Source organism: Lepidochelys olivacea (genome assembly GCF_965140295.1).
Source record: "Lepidochelys olivacea isolate rLepOli2 genome assembly, chromosome: 2".
In the NCBI taxonomy this organism is placed as follows: Eukaryota; Metazoa; Chordata; order Testudines; family Cheloniidae; genus Lepidochelys; species Lepidochelys olivacea.
Genome location: NC_140412.1, coordinates 113017700 through 113026718, shown reverse-complemented (window position 1 = coordinate 113026718; position 9019 = coordinate 113017700).

Sequence of the window (9019 nt, the reverse complement as noted above, 5' to 3'; positions counted from 1 at the left end):
TCTCAGTAAGCCATAACTCTCAAAAGCCAAACTAACCTATTTTAGGGTTGCAGACATCTCAACAAAACAACTTTTGATGTTGTTGAGGATGGGGGTAGGGGTGAGAGACACCGAGTGTAATGTGCTGTCTTGGGATTTATCTCTGTGGCAATTGATGGATTTCATTATGTACATTTCTCTACCATAAGAATCAGAGTGATCAACCTTGTTTATGCATGTTGGGTGTTTGGCTGCGTGACAAGGTTGCTATCAACAGAAGGGATGAAGCATGAGGTAATGGCTAAGACTTAAATTAGCACACTCAGTCATACCTGCTCTCTGCTTGGACTGATCCGCAACTATCAGGGCATAGTCAAATGAAGAGTGTTTTCTCTTGCAAGTTCACAAACTGGCAAATTTAGCGGAAAATTATCTTTGATATTTCCCTCACCTCTGAAACCAAAGCTACGGACATTGTGTCAATGGCTAACTTGGCCTGCTGAGCATTTTCAATTCAAAGTATTGAATCAGTGAATTAAACAATAGATGCTGCTTCTTACACCAGGGCTCTACATTATACCTTTTTGTGAGTTAAAGTCAGGGCTCCTACCTGATGGATTTTGGGAGAAAGGCACCAGGCTTTTATATGCCATCCTTGCATATCTCTTTCCTACCTCCCCCTTAACTGAGGCATTGTCTATGCTAGGACGTTGCACCATTTTAACAGTACCTTAGTGTGGATGCACCTATACTGGTATAAAGTGTTTCTATGGGTATAACTTATTCCCATACAGGAAGGGGAATAAGTTCTACTGGTATAAGGCATCTTTATAACAGTATAACTGCATCTACACTGCGGGTTGTAATGGTATACCAATTTGTTTTTTTTCAAAATCACACCCCTAACCAAAATAGTTGTGCTGGTACGAAATCTGTGTGTAGACCAGGCCTAAGTCTATGATGATGATGATAAAGAATTTGAGCTGTTTTTGTTTTGTTTTTTAATTTCCAAATTTTTGGGTCACATCAAGATGCTATCATTTGGTGACTTCTCCTTTCTCTATTACTAATCTCTTGGGGGAACGTCTATTATGTTTGCTGGCTTCTGAGCATACTCAAAGCAGGTATTTTTTGGGGCTCAATTCAGCAGTGTGCTGAGTGCTCCTGGAATAAAACTGCAGAGGGCCAAAACACTAGTGCTCTCAGTATTTGCTTAGCACCAATGCATAGAAAGCTTCATCATGCTGTGGAGAAATAAACACATGTACGTACCTATGAACAAACATCTGAACTTGCACTAGGGCATGGGAAGGAGGTGGGAAATGGGCATGATGGGAGGTGAAGGGAGATCAAAGTCAGGGTGTGGGATTTAAAGAACATCTTAATGCTAGTGCGTAGGTAAGTAGCTGTATTTTGGAATTTCAGAGGCTCCTATTGCTAGCCAGATGTAGTAACTCACTCAAGAACTGCATGTAGGAGAAAGTGAGAGGTGGGGCCACCATGAGAGTTAGCCACTGGCCTGGAAATATGTCCCTGGGATGTAAGAAAACACTTTCACTGTGGCTCCACGTCTCATGAAGTATGCTTAGTGCAGTATTTTTGCCATCCCGCTAGCCAGCTGTACCCTATCTGCTCATCTACTACACCTTTATTGCAGGGGTCCCCAAACTTTCTTGGTCATGCCCCCTTACCTGGTGTGTGCCCTGCCAGGAGTGGGGGCCACAGTCCAGGGCCAGAGCTGTGGCTGGGACCACGCCCAGGAGTGAAGCCACAGCTGGGCCTGGGGTCAGGGCTTGGGTGAGTGGCACTCCCTCCCCACCCCATGTGGGGGCTGACTGCCTTCCCCCCCACCATATTCTCCCAAACGTTCTTCCATGCCCCCCCATAGGGGGTGCACCCCACAGTTTGGAACCACTGCCTTCTTGGATCATGAGTCACAAACCCTCATTCTAAGAAGCCCTAATGGTGGTTCATTCCTGCTCTTTCACTGTCCTCATCCTCACCCTTACAGACTGAGCACTTCTGCAAGGTTTCATTAAGTTATTACTCCTGAAGCCAGAAGATCATGAACTGACCAAGTAGCCAAACAACAAAATCTGCTGTTTTTCATAGCCCGAATTGTACTCCTGAAAGCACATTAAAAAACCGTAGTAGATTGTGAAACATCCTTACCTTGCATACCAGATGCTGAAATAAGACATCCATTTACAAGGAAGGGAGATGGGTTTTTAATAGGTTTATGCTAATACTAATAATTGTTATTGCAGTTATTCAAAAAATCATACTTATCACAGATCATCCAAAATTAGCATGTCTCACATGAACAAAAAAATCTAAAATTCATATATCTTAAAAAATATGAAATGAGAAAAATTGTAGAAGTATTAAGAGTTCCCGGTAACTGAGTAAAGTAAAAGGACTGACTTCTGCATCTCTGGATGTGTTGGAGACCTTCCACAGATATTTCCTATGGAAAGAATGTATTAATTCAAACCATAAGAGTTGTCCAGGGAAGATTAGTTCCACATGGATGCTGCTGCTGTTTTAACTCCTCCAAATCTTTTAAATTGTTAATAAACTGTATTCATAGGTGCAGGAAACATTTGCATTTAGTATTGCTAAGTTAGCTGAAGAAGTTAGTAAGTTTGATAACTTTAATGTTGAATCAGAAAATAGAACAGAGTTGCATAGTCAAAATGTGGCATTTAGAAGGGGGAAACTCCCACAGTGAACCAAATTCTGTTCTTGGTTGGAGTTGCAGTGGGAGTACACCAACATAACTCACAGCAGAATTTGGCTAGATTAATTTATTTACATTGGCCTTCTTGTGGGTTACTATTTTTTATTTAAGAAAGTTGAAACCTACATGATTTAGTAACATAGAAAGCATCCAGGACTATGTGTCATAGAACATTCATAAAGAACATATGACCTGAATCTGTGAGGAGCTGAGTGCCCTCAACTCCCATGGAAAGACATAGGATTTGTGAATGCACTGCATCTCTCAGGAAGTATTTAGCAGCATAGAAAACAAGAACCGGTGCTCTCATTTAATTATTTTCACCAGCACGGGAAAGTTTCAGCTTACCTATAGTAGAAAAGTTGTACTAGTTAAAATTCACTAGATAACACATCTGCAGTAGGGGGGAAAAGAAAGTGATACTAGGAATAATCCCCTCTAACTGTTCAGAAGTTCAGATCCCCTTTGATGTTTACCAGTGGGTATGTCTGCATGCAATTAAACGCCTGTGACTGGCCCGTGTCACTGACTTGGGCTCCAACTGTAGGGCTGTAGAATTGGTGTAGACATTTGGGCTTGGGCTGAAGGCTGGGCTCTGAGACGCTGTGAGCTGGAAGGGTCCCAGAACCTGGGCTCCTGCCTGAGCCCAAACATCTACCAGCACAATTTTACACTCCCTCAGCCTGAGCCCTGCAAGCCCAAGTCTGCTGACGCTGGCCTTTCACAGTGTGATTTTCATATTTACACCCCCGGTAAGTGCAGAGGTGCACCACAATTCTAGAACAAAACTTTGGAGCCTCCAAAAATGTTCCAAGTTGGAATTTTCGGTAACACTTTTTTTTTTCATTGAACTGGCTTCCTATCCCTACAAAAATACAATGCTGTGATTGATGAGGTAAGGACTGGATGGTTCAAAGGAAAGGGAATGAGACAAAGGGCCAAATCCTGCTTGCCCTAATGACATTGGATGGAATTCACCCCTGGAGACAGGGCCAGTTTTAGATCTTTGCTTCACTTAAGTCCCACATAAACCCTCAGACTTAAGTGCTATAAAGGCTTTGTGCTGGCCCTCTGTAGTGAGTTGAATGTGTATCCATATCCCAAGTATGGTACCCTTTTAAATCAATGGGAATTTCTAAGTGGGGAGAACTCCCATTGACTTCTATGAGAGCAGCAGGATAAACCACCGGTGAGTCTGCAAGAGTACCCCTTTGAAGCCAATGGGAATTTTCAGAAGAGCAAGGCAAGACGGATTTGGTCTACAGAGCCTTTCTGTTGCTAATTCTGAAGCTTGACCCAGTCAGGAGTGATAAAGGCCTTACTCTAATAGCTTTTCAGTACGTTAGGTTGGCTGAGTTGGTGATCTCAGTCTAGTTCCCAGTGTACAATTGTCCACATCATAAAACATCCCTCTCCTTACAACTGGCACCCTTGTTGTGAGCCTGAGCATAGAGGCCGAGGGCTGACTAGGCTGTAGACTCTTGGTTACCCATTTCAGGATTAGAGCACACTGAGAGAGCATTATGGGGAAGCTTGCCCCCTGCCATTGCTCTTTGCTCTACGAAGTATACGGAAACAGGACATGGCTCTGCAGAGCTCTCACTCCAGCATCTTGGCTCTCATTGCATGAAGCACCAGCAGAACATCAGCCCCAGTCGGGTATATTTAAAAACCCAAACTAATTGTCGCTATTGGCTAACAATTTGGAAAAAGTTTATTTTTCCTGAAAATACAAAAGCAAATGGGAATGGTACGCATGCCAAAATATTAATGTGAGCTCTACTATTATGAAACAGTTTTGGACAGTTCAGGACATCTGGAGTTAATATGGGGGAGGGAAAAGAAACATTTCTTGAATGTATTTAAAGTCTGAAATAGAATGGCCGTGGCGTATACATGCAGAAACCCTGAATGAAATACACAAATGGATATGGCAGAAAGCTTAAAAGGAAACCAGCTTGCTAGGAGCAGAACTATTTTTAGTTTTTTAATGAGGAAAGCAGCTGTATTTGAGAAAGCAAGTCACTTGCTGCTTGTACAATAAGCTGGAACTCTTTCTGGTTCCTGATGTTCATGGTTGTCAGAGGGAAAACCTCATGTAGAGGCTTTTTGGCCTAGTTCCCTCAAGGTATTTAGGTGCCTAACTCCCACTGATTTACATGGGAGTTAGGTGCCTAAATACCCTGGAGTACCTCAGGCTAGGGAGCCCTAAATGGCAATCACCTATGTTTTACAGCACAATTGGGAGTATTTGGGGACCGGAGCCAGAGACTTCAGCCAAAGTCAATGGTAGCCGAAGGAGTTCAGCACCTTTTGGAGTAGGCTCTTATTTAAAAGCCTACCAAAGTTCTCTCATGCATACAGTAAACATAACGTTCCTATGCCTTTCTAGTTCTGTGCCTGGTGATTTGTCGTAAGAGAATTATTTCCTTCATTTCCTAAAAGCTTTGGAGGCTTGGAGCAATCTATCTTGTTCTTTATTTAACATAAGTGCTTTCTGTCTTTGGGCATTGCTTGTATTACTGTTGTAGCCATGTTGGGTCCCAGGATATGGGAAAAACAGGATAGGTGAGGTAATATCTTTTTATGGGTCTCAGTTTTGTTGGTGAAAGGTAAAAGCTTTTGAGCTCTACAGGGCTCTCCTTCCCGTGTGGGGAAGGAAGCAGAGTGTCTGAGCTAAATACATGTTGGGACAGATTGTTAAGCAGAAAGGGTAATGCGTGTTGGAGGCGGTCACTTGAAATGAAGCAGGCAATTGCGGGGCGGGGTGTAGATAATTATACATAAAGAGTTTGAAGTTGGCAATAAGGGTAGCAGGCAGTGTGATATATTACAAATTGTTGTAATGAGCCATAAAACCATTGTCCCTGTTAAATCCATGGGGGTTTTTTGGTGTCTAGCAGAGTTAGGAATTTAAATTCCCAAGCTCGCCTTTTGAAGGTGTTGTACAGGTTTCTTTTGAGTATTGAAAGAGCCGATATGGGAATGATAGCTTCGTGAAAAGCATTCTCTAATGGGTGTTTTTTGTCTTTTGAACTCTCACAGAAAAATGATAAATCAAGAGCATAGTGATTGGTTTCACCCAAATAGTAGTTGGGACATTTGGTGCACCGGATGAAGCATACCACATGTTATGATAAACATCTGTAGGACCCATGGATCTTCAAAAGTATGTTTGAGGGGTATTGATCATCAGAGCAATGGAGATATGTCTGCAGGTTTTGCATAATGTTGTGCTGGCAGGATCTGGTCTGGGGGAGCTTTGCTTCTGATGAGCTTGGAGAAGTTGTGGGGAGTTGTTTGAAGACCAGAGGAGTGCGTTCGGGAAAGATTTCTTTCAGGATGTGGTCATCATCAAATAGGGATTGTAATCTTTGATGATGACCCATATGGGTTCCAGTGGAGGGTGGTAGGCGACAACTTAGAGTGTGCAGTCAGATTTTTTTTTTTTTCTGTTTTGAAGCAGGTTCTCCTGTGGTATTTGGATGGTCCTTTCCATAATGGTATCTACTTTTCTGGTGGAGTGTCCTTGTTTAGTGAAGGAGATTTTCAGTGTGTTTATATGTTTATCCTAGATTTTCTCATCAGAGCAGATGACCAATTTTATTTTATTTATTTATTTATTTTGTGGCTGGTGGATTTGTGGAGGTAAGTGTGGTGATTTGTGGGTTTCTTGCATGTAGTTGTTTGTGGTATTCCAGTGTTTAAGCTAATTGTGGTGTCAAGGAAGTTGATGCTGATGGGGGGAGTGCCAGAGAAAGAGAGAGCATTTGGATGAGTGTTGGTTGTTGAAGTTTGGTGGAAATCTAAGGAGTTTAGGTTATCTGCCCAGAGAATGAAAAAATCATTGATGTATCTCAGGTATATCATTAGTTTCATGGTGCATTTTTCAAGAAATTCTTCGAAGTGGCCTATGAAGAGGTTGGCATATTGGAGAGCCATGCTAGTACCCATGGCTGTTCCCATGGTTTTGACAAAGTATTTTGTTGTTAAATGTGAAACTGTTGTGGGTGAGGATGAAAGGAACTGTGTTTATGCACAGGATTGGCAGAGATTCAGCAAGCTTTGCTGCAGAATCAAAACTTCATCCTAAAAACTAGCACTGCATTATATTCCCACCATGCAAAATAAAGTGAACAACACTGTTTTATAAGGTAGTTTTCGGAAATCTTGAGAGACATGTATTCATTTTCTTTTATAATGTAACTCATAATTGAAGTAAGCCATTTGAATTCTATTAGTGATAAGAATGGACGTTCGTTGTCTCAAGGTCAGAGCTGTTAAATTTGCAGCCCAGAAATAAAAGGGGTTGCTTGACTCCCAACAGGATGGAGAAACTGCTTTTGAATCTAATTAAAACAAACACAATCTAAAAGGATGGATCCCAGAATTAGGTAATTTTTAAGTTGAAGCAGAAGGCCAGTGCCACCTGGCTGAGATGGCCTGGAGCTTTCCACAGAAGGGATGGTGTTAGTGGAGTGAGGGAGTCAATCTTAAAAGCGAAGCTATGCTGCTAGTTTGTCAGTCTCAGACAGCATCCATATTCCAAACTCCTCAGAGTTGTAGATGCACTCAAGGTAATGGGAGGCAGCATGGCCTCTAGAGGATAGGGGACTCAACTGGGAGTCAGGAGACCTGGCTTCTTCTGTGGCTCTGTCACTGGTTGACTTTGGAAAAGACATTTCAGTTCTTTCTCCACTCCCACCATTTATTTGTCTTGTCTGTTCAGTTAACACCCTGTGTTTGTACAGTGCCTAGCACAATGGGGACCCATCTCATGTGTAGTTTCTTGGCACCACTATAATACAAATACTAACAGTGGGTGGAAAGTTTGAATAAGTTCTATCTTGACCTCTCCATTTATAGGTTTCAGAGTAACAGCCGTGTTAGTCTGTATTCGCAAAAAGAAAAGGAGGACTTGTGGCACCTTAGAGACTAACCAATTTATTAGAGCATAAGCTTTCGTGAGCTACAGCTCACTTCCTCAGATGCATATCGTGGAAACTGCAGCAGGCTTTATATATACACAGAGAATATGAAACAATACCTATTCCCACCCCACTGTCCTGCTGGTAATAGCTTATCTAAAGTGATTTCCAGCACAAATCCAGGTTTTCTCACCCTCCACCCCCCCACACAAATTCACTCTCCTGCTGGTGATAGCCCATCCAAAGTGACAACTCTTTACACAATGTGCATGACAATCAAGCTGGGCTATTTCCTGCATAAATCCAGGTTCTCACATCCCCCCCACCCCCATACACACACAAACTCACTCTCCTGCTGGTAATAGCTCATCCAAACTGACCACTCTTCAAGTAGGAAAAAACAAGAGGAAACAGGCTACCTTGCATAATGACTTAGCCACTCCAAGTCTCTATTTAAGCCTAAATTAATAGTATCCAATCATGTGCCAGCAATGCCCCTCTGCCATGTACATTGGTCAAACTGGACAGTCTCTACGTAAAAGAATAAATGGACACAAATCAGATGTCAAGAATTATAACATTCATAAACCAGTCGGAGAACACTTCAATCTCTCTGGTCACGCAATCACAGACATGAAGGTCGCTATCTTAAAACAAAAAAACTTCAAATCCAGACTCCAGCGAGAAACTGCTGAATTGGAATTCATTTGCAAATTGGATACTATTAATTTAGGCTTAAATAGAGACTTGGAGTGGCTAAGTCATTATGCAAGGTAGCCTGTTTCCTCTTGTTTTTTCCTACCCCCCCCCCCCAGATGTTCTGGTTTAACTTGGATTTTAACTTGAAGAGTGGTCAGTTTGGATGAGCTATTACCAGCAGGAGAGTGAGTTTCTGTGTGTATGGGGGTGGGGGGATGTGAGAACCTGGATTTATGCAGGAAATAGCCCAGCTTGATTGTCATGCACATTGTGTAAAGAGTTGTCACTTTGGATGGGCTATCACCAGCAGGAGAGTGAATTTGTGTGGGGGGGTGGAGGGTGAGAAAACCTGGATTTGTGCTGGAAATCACTTTAGATAAGCTATTACCAGCAGGACAGTGGGGTGGGAATAGGTATTGTTTCATATTCTCTGTGTATATATAAAGCCTGCTGCAGTTTCCACGATATGCATCTGAGGAAGTGAGCTGTAGCTCACGAAAGCTTATGCTCTAATAAATTGGTTAGTCTCTAAGGTGCCACAAGTCCTCCTTTTCTTTTTGTTTCCTCTTGTTTTTTCCTACCCCCCCCCCCCCAGATGTTCTGGTTTAACTTGGATTTTAACTTGAAGAGTGGTCAGTTTGGATGAGCTATTACCAGCAGGAGAGTGAGTTTG